General features: G+C 37.2%; 1 protein-coding gene and 1 pseudogene across 11 annotated transcripts in view; one reads left to right on the top strand and one right to left on the bottom strand.

The window, feature by feature from the left end:
* The window catches only part of nvd (neverland), a 2,324,292-nt gene that overhangs the window by 1,669,293 nt on the left and 640,009 nt on the right, over positions 1 to 14,990 (top strand). The window lies entirely within an intron of this gene.
* Positions 1 to 14,990, bottom strand: part of LOC137240991 (ubiquitin carboxyl-terminal hydrolase isozyme L5-like) — a 90,329-nt pseudogene that overhangs the window by 73,387 nt on the left and 1,952 nt on the right.

Raw genomic sequence — 14,990 nt, 5'->3', positions numbered from 1 at the left:
TGGAAGTAAACATATATACCAAACTTTGCGTTGAAATATTTATATATATAATCACATGGTTAAAAACACGATTTGTTTAGATAGGTAATCAAATCTTAAGCCTACTGCTTATCTTAAAATCCAGCATTTGATTTCCTTTGAGTGAAATATTTCCGAGGTCCATTGGGCAGGGTCATATGAAAATTGGAACTGCCACGTGTCAGTACCGTCAATAAGCCAGCGCTTCGTACGTCTTGTAATCGGAATTTAATATTTGGGTGAATTTCGAAAAATTAGTTGAAGAAACTTACGAGTCTGTTTTTTTTTTTGTTTTGTTTATAATCCCACGATGAGGTAAGCCGATCCTATATACATATACTATATATGTACCCATATTGGTTTACACAAATTAAAATTCCTTCAATTACAAAAATTTTTAAAGAAAATTTCTGCACTGCTTGGCTGGTCGTTGTTGAAAAAAAGGAAGATCTATTTTTATTTAATTAATTAACCCAAGTACCGGCATATTAACATAATCGACATATTGTAATATTTCCGAATAATAATAAAATAGATGCGTTGAAGTTTAGCGTCAGAATGATATTCCTTTTTTATTGAATAGATTCTTTCAAAAGTTCTTAAACTATACATATATACATTCTTACATTAATAATTACATACAAGAGGTGCATGACTCAATAGAAAAAAATTATTTATCAGCGAATTATTATATTGACCTACATATTGTCAATATGATTCCTACTTGAGCAATTTGGGTATGACGCATTAATGCATTAGGTGACTTAGTGAAAGCGAACGAACTTATGGTAGTTACCTGGGTCAATGAACGAGCGTTTGTAATGTTAAGCGTGTTTGAAATTAGGTGAATTCCACGCGATACTACACCATCGCACAGTGTTTCGTGTAGAACAAGCTAGCTGGACAAAATTATTTTATGCGATTTTCCGTTTCATATGCAGTCATTTATTACAACTACGTCATTTTTTCAGCCATATGTTCTTTTTTTTTTTATTTTTTTCCAAAATTTTACTTCATATGCATACATTTGCTTATTTCATATACAGTAACTCATGTGAATACGTGACATAGATCCAAAAAAATTTAAAGGACTTAAGAATATTAATTTATTGTACTCAAATTGAATGGACTACAAATCTCAATACTTTAAAGAATTCTAAAAATTCGGAAAAAAAATTAAAATTTTTTATGAAAATTCGTCGAATTTTTCAAACATCGTAACAAATTTTCGTATGGGAAATTAGTTAAAATAAATTTGAGAAAGCGAAAATTGTAAGAATTGTCCAAAAATGGGTGTCTATTTATTTATGTGAGTGACTGTACATATATGTACATACATATTTTGTATTTATTTGAGTATTTATCCTGGCACTACAATTTTTACAAAATTATTTTATAGTACCAGTCCGGAATGTAAAAGTGAATTACAATAATAATAATAACAATGTAAATAATTAAATTAATTATGTGAAAATTACTTATTACAAAAACTTAAAAGTAAAGTATCATACAAAGTAGAAAAGACAATAGATTTAAATTAAATAAAACCTGATCCAACAAAAAGTTATACGGAAGGTTACCTTTTAAAATTATATTATTATTCGCTATCATCACTTTCATTCGATGAGTCACTTGTGGAATAGTCATGAGCATCAGCAACACTACTGTGAAAGCTTGAAACAACTGGGGTATTCATTGACTCCTCAACATTATCGGGGGACAGTAAATTTAAGACTTCTGAGGTCAGACTTTTAAAATTTTTCTTAGGTATCTCCTTAAAACTGTTAACTAAAGGATTCGATGTTATAAGCAACATATTCATAAGATCTCTATTCGTGGCTTCACGTGACTGCTTTTGTGTGTTATCATCCCTGAATCGTCTCAAATCTTTGTTACGGGCTTCCTGTGCTTCCTCAGAAAGTTGACCAATAGGTAAAATTGCTGATTTTGTAATATCAGTACTATGCACTAAGATTTTATGAACTGTAACAGGCATATTAAATCATGGATAGAGGTCTATGTAATGTTTTTTAGTCTCGACCGCAAATTTTTCAAACCTTTGGATATTTATATTGTACCCATATACTAATGCGCGAAGGAGAGTGTCGAATGTTTTTATAAGCGTTACATCCAATCCCGTTATCTCAGCACTAGCCTCAGAATTTTCGAAAAACCTACGAGCAGTGTTGCCGTTATTGGTATTGCCGAAACTTGGTTTTGGTTTATCTACTATCAATCCAAGTACACTTTTAAATTTATTCTGGATTTCGTTGGAACGTAGCTTTACACTCTCTTTATCTGCCCCATTCCTAAGCTGACATTTTTTTACTTCGAGGCGATAACTTATGTGAAGCAAGCATTCAAAACATCTTATCCATGCATGGAGAGTAGACAAACCAAAACCAAGATTATCTCGGTTAGGCGTAAAGCCCGTAACTCATTATTCACATCTTTTGGAGTGGCACCACAAATATAACACTTTTGTGCGGAAGAATTTTCAGTCAAAGCATTGCAAACTTTTTCGTCAATCATTCTTAGAAGCATATTGTGATTTACGGAAACTTCGCATTCTTCGACCATGTTCTTTGTTGGCAACAACGCATTTATTTCCTCTAAAACTTTGTTCGTTTCAATGGACGACAATACATGGTAGAAGAAGGTCGAGGATTCTGCCAAATAACGTTACCTTTTTCATCCTGAAATTGAAGAGGAACGAAAGAAAATATAAACAAAAACTTATCAGTGTCAGAACTGCATGTAAACTTTTGCTTATATGTGCTATGGCAAGAGCTTCCATCGCAACCCCACTTGCTGATTAAAGTATACGTCAAGTTTGTAGGTAACAAACTAACAAAGACTTCTTGATTTACTAAAACTAAACGCTCAACAGTTTTATCTAATACGGACTGGACTTTAATTTCCGCACGTGTTTCACCCACATCAATTTCCTTTGGATAGCATTCTGCCTTAGCTTTTCTTAGACTATAAAATGATGGATAAACCTTATGGCCTGCCTTGATGCTCCACTTCCGAGTCGTTTTGTACCCATGAGTCGTCGACTTGCTATCTACGTAGTATGCTAAAGCTTCTACATTGCTCAAACATCTTGCATCTGGCTCACATGTCCTCTTTTTGCCGGATATTTGAGTGGTTTCCTGTGACTTTTTTACAATGTTAGCAACATTTCTGTTACCGGACATACGAGTTGATACTTCTGCCGCATAAAGTAACTCACTAGGACTTCTAGATTGCAAGCGGTCATCCACTCGACGCCGATTGGTTTTTTCACTGCAGCTAACAAAGTCCTTCTTTCGTCGTCCGGGGCCGGGATTACCTGAAGAAGTGGTTGGTTGGTATGATGGCAACTTTGAATCCACCGTTATTGTAAATGTGAAGTCTGGACCCGGAAGCCACTCCGAGTTTTTATTCAAAAATCGCTCCTTATGTCTTCCAGAAGTGTTCCACTTTTGATCCAGCTTCGACGAATGTGCCGATATTTGTAAGCTTAAACTTTTTATCGAATACTCGGCTGCTTCGCTTAAATCGTACATAAGTACAACAAAACTAAATAATTCTTTATATCTGGTTTCCTTCGAATGTTGAACCCAAATGTCAAAAAACTCCGTTCTTGGTACGGTTATAACTAAACTGCTTTGTGTTGTTGATTTTCCGACAGGGTGAATAGTTGATGATTGTTGTGCTGCCATCTTAAGTGTCGTTGATCGTTCTGATTTGTTATCAGTTGCGCAGTATTTATATTACATTCAGGTATTGGCGTAGATGCCCAAATGGGGTTGTTTTGTGTAGCGTTCCTGTGTGGTTATACCTGCATTAGGATTGCTTTGTATGTACCTATTTTTATGCCTTGGTGACTGGTGCGGTTGAAGTCAGTGATCTTCGCCTTTTTGCTTTTGGTGTGCTCTTGTTAACCTTGCGCGTTTATTTTTGTGTGTTTTATGGCTACGTGTTTGTTCCCTGTACCAGGGAGTTGGTTTTGCCGTTTGTGGATCAGCTTTAAAGGTTCAAATATCTCGTCGGAGCTGGTACGTACATACATCCTATATTATATGTAGAGAAAACTAAAAAAACTAAAAAAAAAATTAAAAATAGATGTGCAAAGAATTCGCAATGGTTTTTTCTTTCGACTATTAGAGAATACTTGCGACTATAACATATGTCCTCGGATGTATGTATGTAACTTTTTTGTACCTAAAGTTAAAAATATAGAGAAAAACTACTTCTTCTTCTTAATAACGGATTGTTAAATATATTGAAAATACTCTAATTGCGAAAGATTTACCATTAAAAAATTTTACTTACCTTCGAGCTTAGAATCCATCAAAAAAATTATATAAAAGTGTACACATAAAAGAAATATGAAGCTTAATATTCAACAAGAATTTTGCAAATTAATCAATGCATTTTACGGCCACTCCTGCCTTCTTACTTCAATTACTCAATACATATGAGCAAAAATATCAAAAAAAAAAGCAAAAATCCCGTTATTTTGTTTGTTTTCTATCATTTCTCAATACACTTTTCTTGGAATAAGAACTTTGTTTTTGTCCAGCTAGCTTGTTCTACACGAAACACTGTGCATCGGCCTTTTGCGTGAGCGTATATAGTTTTATGCTTAATTATAGAAGGTCACTCCAATGTCACTGTGATGAGTGTGCCGTGTTGTTTCATTTTTCGTTGAATGACCCAGTCAACTTCATGGTGTTACCAAATACATTTTTTTTGCATTCAGTTGTAATTTATGTCATTGTGGTAACTTGATATTATGTGTATGTATGTTTTCTTTTTGCTTTTATTCGTTTGCATTTGCTTTTCAGTAAATTGATTTTCTCTATTTTTTTTTGTGTATTTACTATAATGAGTAATTTTGCTTACATTTTTTTCTTTGTGCAAAATTTTTGTTTTTTTTTTTTTATTGTGGTTGAGTGCTTACTATTATGTGTGACAAATCTTTTTTCTATTGTTCTTTTGTTGGTTCTTTTTTTTTGAAGTATCATATATATGTATATGTACATTTGTATGGCTATGTGCTTGTGATTATGAATAATGTTTTGTATTAAGTGGTGTTTTACTTATCTCCTGTTTTTTTTTTACCTATTTGACTTATTACACAGTCGGATTTTAAATGTGTGCACTAGGCCGGGTCGATTTGTGGGGAGGCAAAAAAATCACCCATTGCTCTATGAAAATCATATTCTAGGGATCAAATTAAGAAACTTTGCCGAAGGAACCATACCTCTAGAACGAATTCTGATGTCCCCCCCCCCCCCCCCCTTTGGGTCGTAGGGGCAAATTTTGAAAAATCCCACTTTGAAATGCCTATGTTTTTTCGTTTTGGAAATTATTTTTCTCTTTAGAAATTTATTTAGTCAGAACATATGTGAATGAAAAAATGAATTTAACTTAGTAATAGAAAAGAAATTAAAAAAAATTATTAGAAATTAGCGTTTTTACAACCCCCTTTTAAAACCAAGGCATCACTGTGATGCATTTGCATGTCGTAAACATAGTTGTGTGCGTCTTTTATTCAACCGTTTTAAAAAATGAAGGTATCACTGTGACACAATTAACTTGCTTGTGTTGTTTTTTTTAAGCCACCACAAGACACAGCAGGTAGAATTGAAATTGCCCCTACCCAAAACTTCGACCCAAATTGGGAGACATCAGGATTCGTTTTAGAGGTATGGTTCCTTCGGCAAAGTTTCTTATTTTGATCCCTAGAATACGATTCTCACAGAGCAATGAGCATATTTTAAATCGACCCTCCCTAATGCGTATCCATCTTGTATGGTAGCTAGTGATGAGTCTATCTCGAATATATCGTACGAGTGTACAGTTGCGCAGAGGCGGATGCTATTAATTAAATAAAGACATTAATCTAATTTCATTGAGCTAATTTCCCATACCTTTACCCCATACGCATATTTTAATTTTAATATTAATTTTCTAATCTATAGGATTTTACACATTCATTCATTCATACAGTGAATCGATTCAAGATATGTAAAATAATCTATAGGATTTTACACATTCATTCATTCATACAGTGAATCGATTTAAGCTATGTAAAATTATAAATATCATTATTCTAGGATTTTTATACTACTTGAGTTGCACGGGTGGAAGAATTGGAAAGGAAAGTTGGTATTAGTAGTTGGAAAGAACAATTAGATTTTGATTTTATTTTTGAGGGATTTTTTAGGTTTTTTTTTTGTTTTTTTGGGTGCAGCGAAGCAGTGTAACGAAATGACTTCGCTCTTTGTTTGGTGTTAGTTGTTAGTATGTTAGTTGTTTCTCTTTTCTATTTTCTTTTTTTTCTGTTTTTTCTTTTTATACTCAGTTGAGCAGAGCTCACAGAGTATATTAACTTTGATTGGATAACGGTTGATTGTACAGGTATAAAGGAATCGAGATAGATATAGACTTCCATATATCAAAATCATCAGTATCGAAAAAAAATTCGATTGAGCCATGTCCGTCCGTCCGTCCGTCTGTCCATTAACACGATAACTTGAGTACATTTTGAGGTATCTTGATGAAATTTGGTATGTAGGTTCCTGGGCACTCATCTCAGATCGCTATTTAAAATGAACGATATCGGACAATAACCACGCCCACTTTTTCGATATCGAAAATTTCGAAAAATCGATTAAGTGCGATAATTCATTACCAAATACGGATAAAGCGATGAAACTTGGTAGGTGAGTTTAACTTATAACGCAAAATAGAAAACTAGTAAAATTTTGGACAATGGGCGTGGCACCGCCCACTTTTAAAAGAGGGTAATTTAGAAGTTTTGCAAGCTGTAATTTAGCAGTCGTTGAAGATATCATGATGAAATTTGGCAGGAACGTTACTCTTATTACTATATGTCTGCTTAATAAAAATTTGAAAAATCGGAGAACGACCACGCCCAATTTTTAAAAAAAAAATTTTTTTAATTTAAATTTTAAAAGAAAAGTTAATATCTTTACCGTATGTAAGTAAATTATGTCAACATTCAACTCCAGTAATGATATGGTGCAACAAAATACAAAAATAAAAGAAAATTTCAAAATGGGCGTGGCTCCGCCCTTTTTCATTTAATTTGTCTAGGATACTTTTAATGCCATAAGTCGAACAAAAATTTACCAATCCTTGTGAAATTTGGTAGAAGCTGAGATTCTAGGACGATAACTGTTTTCTGTGAAAAAGGGCGAAATCGGTTGAAGCCACGCCCAGTTTTTATACACAGTCGACCGTCTGTCCTTCCGCCCGGCCGTTAACACGAAAACTTGAGCAAAAATCGATATATATTTACTAAACTCAGTTCACGTACTTATCTGAACTCACTTTGTATTGGTGTAAAAAATGGCCGAAATCCGACTATGACCACGCCCACTTTTTCGATATCGAAAATTACGAAAAATGAAAAAAATGCCATAATTATATACCAACTACGAAAAAAGGGATGAAACATGGTAATTGTATTGGTCTATTGACGCAAAATATAACTTTAGAAAAAAACTTGGTAAAATGAGTGTGACACCTACCATAATAAGTAGAAGAAAATGAAAAAGTTTTGCAGGGCGAAATCAAAAGCCCTCGGAATCTTGGAAGGAATACTGTTCGTGGTATTACATATATAAATAAATTAGCGGTACCCGACCGATGACGGTCTGGATCACCCTGGTCCACATTTTGGTCGATATCTCGAAAACGCCTTCACATATACAACTAAGGGCCACTCCCTTTTAAAACCCTCATTAATACCTTAAATTTGATACCCATATCGTACAAACACATTCTAGAGTCACCCCTGGTGCACGTTTATGGCGATATCTCGAAAACGCGTCCACATATAGAACTAAGGCCCACTCCCTTTTAAAATACTCATTAACACCTCTCATTTGATACCCATATCGTACAAAATAAATTCTAGAGTCACCCCTGATCCACGTTTATGGCGATATCCCGAAAAGGCGTCCACCCATAGAACTAAGGACCACTCCCTTTTAAAACGCTTATTAACACCTTTCGTTTGATACACATATTGTACAAGCGCTTTCTAGAGTCAACCCTGGTCCACTTTTATAACGATATTCCGAAAAGGCGTCCACCTATAAAACTAAGGCCCACTCGCTTTTAAAATACTCATTAACACCTTTCATTTGATACCCATATAGTACAAACAAATTCTAGAGTCACCTCTGGTCCACCTTTATTGCGAATCTCGAAAAGGCGTCCACATAGAACTAAGGCCCACACCCTCTTAAAATACTCATTAACACCTTTCACTTGATACTCATATCGTACAAACCAATTCTAGAGTCACCCCTGGTCCATCTTTATGGCGATATCTCGCAAAGGCGTCCATCTATAGAACTTAGGTCCACGCCCTTTTAAAATACTCATTAATACCTTTCATTTGATACCCATATCGTACAAAATAAATTCTAGAGTCACCCCTGGTCCACGGTTATGGCGATATCCCGAAAAGGACCCACCCATAGAACTAAGGCCCACTCCCTTTTAAAACACTTTTTAACACCTTTCGTTTGATACCCATATTGTACAAGCGCATTCTAGAGTCAACCCTGGTCCACTTTTATAACGATATTCCGAAAAGGCGTCCACCTATAGAACTAAGGCCCACTTCCTTTTAAAAGACTCATTAACACCTTTCATTTGATACCCATATAGTACAAACAAATTCTAGAGTGCACCTTTATGGCGACATCTCGAAAAGGCATCCACATATAGAACTAAGGCACACGCCCTCTTAAAATACTTATTAACACATTTCACTTGATACTCATATCGTACAAAAACAATTTAGAGTCACCCCTGGTCCACCTTTATGGCGATATCTCGAAAAGGCGTCCACCTAAGAACTTAGGCCCACTCCCTTTTAAAATTATTATTAACACATTTCATTTGATACCCATATTGTACAAACAAATTTAGAGTCAAGCCTGGTCCACCTTTATGGCGATATTCCTTAATGGCGTCCATCTATAGAACTATGGCCCACTTCCTCTTAAAATACTCTTTAATACCTTCCATTTGATACACATGTCATACAAACACATTCCATTGCCATTGTTGGGCAAAGCGTCATTGTATTAAAAAAATTTTATTTTGCATCGGGATATAGGCGATTTCTCAGCTGACGAAAGGGTCGTGGTGATCCCTTTTAACCATAAGCGTTGATGATTGCAAATGACCTACTATTGGCACGAGTAGCTTCACGTCAATTAAAGCAAAGACCTTATGGTGGAGTTGAACCATACCGAACGTCATCATTCGAACCAACGTGTTATTTGGAATTGAACCAATATCTGATTGGATCGGCTAAAAAATAATTTACACCCAAAGCCCTAGGACTAAATGATCTAAGCGTGAGATTTGCCTTGTGACCAATGTTATCTCAGACGTTTTTACGTCGGTCTTGTGGAATTTTTTCCCACTTTCAGTAACAGTAGTTACGTTTCTGTTTTCAGTAACAGTTTCTTCTTTGTACAGCGGCTTTTGCTTAGCCTTTATCTGTTTATTTGCAATAAATAATTTGTCTTCTGCACTGAAGATGCGTGGGGTAGAACGTTTATTGTTCAACCTAGCGTTCCTGACCTCCTGCTCCCTTCTAATAATGCTTTAACGTGTTCATGCGTTTTCTCTCTGAAGTCCACCAATCCCTGGTAATTGACTCTAGAAGTCCTGTTAAGGAATACGTTTGCTGGCTTTCGCTTAATAACAGAGTGAACGGTATTTTTGTACCGGTCCGCTGTTATCGAGACGCATTCCTTCGGAGTTAATCTATTAATTTGAACAGAAATGCAGCGGTATATTTCAATCAAGGTTGAGTGCAAGCGCTCATCCTGACCGTTGCTTTCACTTCGTTGTGTGAGGGTTTGCTAGACTTCTATACCTAGTGAGCGGACATAGTTTAAGACAAGAGGAGTCAGAAAACTTCTTTCGTTGTCCATGATCAATATTTTTGATACTGAGAAATAGTGCAGGAGATCAGTAAGCTTTTTTCGAATGTGTTTTAAAGACTTGTATTTTATCGCAAATAGCATAACAAATTTTGAAAATTTATCTGTTGCGTTAAGGTATTTTTGTTTTTCAATCTCGAAGATGTCTATATGCAGAATCTCGCAGGGATAGCTCGGAATCGGTGTGGGCTGAAGTAAGGGTTTCGATGGATTCCTATCGTATTTATTTAGTTTGCAGGTGTCGCATCGTTTTGAATATTCTCTGATTTACCTGGCCATTACAGGGAAGTAATATTGTTCGAGAATCTGCACACTATTTTCGCTTCTAAAGGAAGGTCCTTAGACATTGTATAATTTACGTCACTGGATATTCGTGCCTTAAGGGTATTTTATATTTATCAATTTTTAAAACATTGTTCTTCCGGTCTAATACTGCTCCGATATCCTTATCCTTTTCGTTTATATCTGCGCAGCCCCCCGCTGATCGAACGCTAAATGATGACCGCACAGGACTACCCTGTTTGGCACCAGTTGGGCTAATACAATTTTTATTCGCAACCGTATCGACCAGAAAGTCCAGCGTTCGGCCGTCGGAAAGTTTATATTCTATATGTGATACGCTCGGTAGAAAACCCTCTTCCTGGACTGGTTCAGGTTCTTTCTCCACATCGTCTGCGGTCACGTGATAAAGCCGTTGTTGCTTGCGCGGCAAGTTTTCCGATCTAGTTTGAAGGGGTTTGGCCGGTTCATGTAGTTTACGCGCAACGGGTGGTTGCAAAGAAGTTAGTTGGTCTGGCGGATTTCTGTTGATTTGAGTTTCGCTTTTCGAAAGGGAATTTTCGCACCTTGGAGGTATTGGTGGTGCCCTGGTGGCACCTAAACCATGCATGTGATCTAGTATCGCGTTCATTGGCGCAACAACGCGATTGTCGTGGCGTGCGCTGTGAATAGTGTAGTTTCGGAAATTAGTGTTTTGAATTTCGAGGCATGCGGAATATGCCTCAGGTAGGGTTTTGGGACGTTGTATGAGGAGCATTTTAGCTAGCTCCCCGTTCAGGCCGCGGATTAAAACATCCAAGGCGCGATTCCTGTAAGTGTCTATGAGGACTTTTGTCGTTTCCTCAGAGTACGTCTCTGTCTTGATCTTGTTTATAATTAAGGAGAATTGGTGATTCACGACAGCGTAGAATTCATCAAGCCGTGAATCTTTTTGGGACAATTGATGGAGTTGATACTCCAAAGTGCGGGTGTCGCATTTATCCGCATAATCGAGTGATAGGTACTCCTTAATGGCACTCCAGTTGGTGTCGAATATATTGTACGATATTAGGGCAGTGTCAGCTGCTCCTCGTACCTTTCGGCGAATGTGCTGTAAAATAGCGCGGTATATCGGTTTGTTTCTTACCATCTTGAAGTCAGACAGGATGCTCTCAACAGAGTGCACCCATGAAATGTATTGGACGGGATTGCCGTCAAAGGTTTGCAATTCTTTTACACAGTCTGGTAACCTGGAGATGTCCTTAAGATCCGCCTCGATTGCAGGAGCTCGCGGTGATTGGCTAGTTCCTTCTAAAATATCGAGCCGGGATCGCAGATTGTCCAAGGCAGATACCCGTCTATCCACGCTGTCCACTTTCTCCAAGAGTGCGTTAACCGCACCTGTCAAATTTGTGACGGTGGTCTGTAAAGCTTCTATTAGATATTCTACTTACGCCCCTATCACGTATAGGTTTAGCATTAGCACACTGTTTTTTTTGTTTTTATAATTTCACTTTATAGTGCAGCGTTTTTCCCTCTTTGCAATTTCTTGGGCTATCAGCCTCTTTTCACTTTAAAATGCACTTAGATTGACTGGTCCCTGCTCGGGCGCCACTTAAAGGATCCTTAATCCTTACACTAAAAAAAATTAAAGGGCCATCTTGCCCTGGATACAAAAACCAATAAAGAGCTTTTCAAGTTAAATTTTAGACAGGTTTATTTATTCACTATTTATTAATACATTATGAAAATACTCAGTAGGAGAGCCCCGACGCAACTGCTCTCTGCGTGAACTACTTCTTCCTTTTATAACATTTTGTGCAGCTACATTCTGTAGCCAGACACATGCGCCATCCGCATGCAAGCTACCTTGGCCTTGACTTCCCACGGGCTTCGTGCATTGCAGGAATGTGCACTTCTGCAATTGCCTTAATTCATACTCGTGTGAATTAGAATTTGCTGACGCAACGTCTAGCGCATTGCGCCTCCAATTAATGTTAGCCAGAGGTACTAATATGCTATTGCGCGTTATGGTGAAATGCGCTTGGCCTCGAAGCGGGTGTTAGGTTGCAGTTGTGCTGCTAACAATAATTACGCTAACGCAGCGGCAGGTGCGCTATGGGACTGTGGGAAGAATAATTATGCTGACACAGCGGCAGGTGGGATATGGGACTGTGGGAAGAATAATTATGCTGACACAGCGGCACGTGTAAACTTCAGCTTGTGGGAATCCAACATGTTGTGTGCCGCCAGCGTGTTATTTTGCATATATAAATAAATGCGAAATTCGATGTTTATATAGTACATAGTGTAATGATAGAAGGTGGCGGAAGATTTGACAGCTGTCATATCGACCGCCCTTAGCTCCGGTAAGCTCCAGGTTGTATTTTGGAAGTACAAGAGAATGGGGGCATAAAAAGGGGCCCTTTTGAAATCGTATTTAAATTCCTACTTTTTCAATAATGATAAAATACAGAAAGGAGTGTACTTAGATTGATTTTTGCGCAATTTAATTATTAAATTTATGAATGAAGATCGCTTTTTATGTTTTGAAACGTTTGCAGCTTATAAATTTCTTTTGAACGCATCAATTTTGCTGGTAATATTCTTGGACAGGGGTCGAATGCTAATAAACGACCAAAAATGCCGACAGAGGTGTCAAAAGGCATGATTTTACTTTGGTATCAATATCCTGAAAAATTTCACTAATGCCAAAAGGTATTTGCAAAAAAAAAAAACGTTTAAAATTTTATGCACAAAAGTGTTCTGCGAAAAAGAGACCTGGATCTTACCCCCGGTTTTGGAGCGGCCCGGGTTCATTGCTCAGATTATTGGTACCGAGGTCAAAACGTGCCCTTTGAACACTTTCTCGACATTTTTGGTCGTATATTAAGAGTCTACTCTTCTTCTGGAGTATTAACTAAGGCAGGGCCGCGGAGAGGGGGTGGAGCAGCCAGGGCAATTGCCCTGGGGTCCGGAAGATTTTTGGGGGCCCGGCAAGGCAAAGCAGTATTGACAATAATCGAACTAGGATTTCATATACATATTTTGTTGCTACAAATAGTTGTTTGAAAATTGAAAATCACTAAACTAAAATGATAAGCATCTAATCATAGGGCATATTCATAGTCGAAATAAAATGTGATTTTAAGTTAGATAAACGTGTTTGACACAATTTATAAACGCTATCTGTCAAATACACTTCAACTAACTTAAAATCACATTTTATTTCGACTGTAACTATGCCCCTATCGGTTTGGTCGTATTGGTTTTTCATTTTTGTAAAAGCCAGGGACATCTGTAAATACAGGCTGATAATAAACTAGAGCGTTAATTTGAAAAAATTAGTACACTTGACTTGTTTTGCGAAGCGCAAATTTGTGCAAACATATGAGTATGCCGTGGATAAGCTTACATCAAAGCTATCCACTTAACAAATTTGGGATGTGATTCGCTGCCACCATTTCAACTTCTGAACAAATTTCATGACTTGAAGATGGAGGTATTATTTCCTCACATCTGTATAGCATTAAGAATATTTTGAAAACTTCCAGTCAGTGTGGCTGAAGGGGAGCGTTCTTTTAGTCTATTGTCTCGCGTGAACAATTTTTTACGTTCTGCTATTAGCCGAAATCGCTTGACAAGCCCTGGAACATTGGCGTGGGAGTCCAGCCTTGCTCGAGCATTAGTTTTGATTCGGTAATTTCCATATTCACAGACCAAAAAGCACGAAAGGGTTTCCTTGGCTGATTCAAGCTATTAAAATGTACATATTTAGAAAAAGTTAATGTAAGCAAATCAAACAATGAAATCTAACATTTCATTTATGTATGTAAGTGCTCCTATAAATCTTATTTTCTATGAAATAAAACTGACAATGTGAATGGAAAAATTTATGTATGTTATGTTATTTTTTTTAATGGATTGAGTTTATTTTTAGGGGGCCCGTAAACGCGAACTGTCCCAGGGGCCCGGGTCGGCTCTCTGCGGACCTGAACCAAGGTAGTTCTTAATATATTACATGATGGAAAAATATATTCAACAGACAACAGGAGGACGGACAAGGCAGCAGGTATACTAATTTGGTGGAATATTAATTGAGGTTCCGGCTTTAGTCTTGATCCCTTAAACCTGAGATGTTTGAGCTGTGAGAAGCTCCGTTTTTGGCAACCTAACATTGAATTCAACGCTGCGGCGAACTGTAGGCAGGGGCTCCGGAGACGAAGAGATCGTGTACACATCTGGCCAAGCCTTCGCTGACAGTAAAGATACCAAGCGAGCTGCTACAACTTTTCAGATGCTCGTGCGGGACATCGTCATGTGTATGTTCTAACCAGCATAACGTCTTCATTATGTAGCGAACGTTGTTGCTTTAACGACAAAGACACTTACCAAATGCTTTTCGGGAATGTTGGGTGTTGATAGTCCTTTGCCGGATATAGATTCAGTTCGTTCCATTAAGCTTCTAGCACGACCATCTCGGAAACGATTTGATATGACCAAGTTAAACTTATGTCACACCGCCCTATTCATACGATAGAAAAGCTTCTGACAGCCATTCAGTGGAAATGATCATCATGGGCGGCTAACTTATAGATCAATGGGGTCATTATACAAAGGTGTAATGTAGCCATAATCCCCGTCCTGGGCTCGGAACCCGCCACATAAAACGACATTAATACAAATAAAGCAGAGCTACGAGGTATAGAGGGCCTGTAGTTT

This window comes from Eurosta solidaginis, chromosome 1 (genome assembly GCF_040869045.1).
Source record: "Eurosta solidaginis isolate ZX-2024a chromosome 1, ASM4086904v1, whole genome shotgun sequence".
Classification (NCBI taxonomy): domain Eukaryota; kingdom Metazoa; phylum Arthropoda; class Insecta; order Diptera; family Tephritidae; genus Eurosta; species Eurosta solidaginis.
Note: the sequence above shows the minus strand (reverse complement) of the source record. Positions and strands in the feature narration are given on the sequence as shown.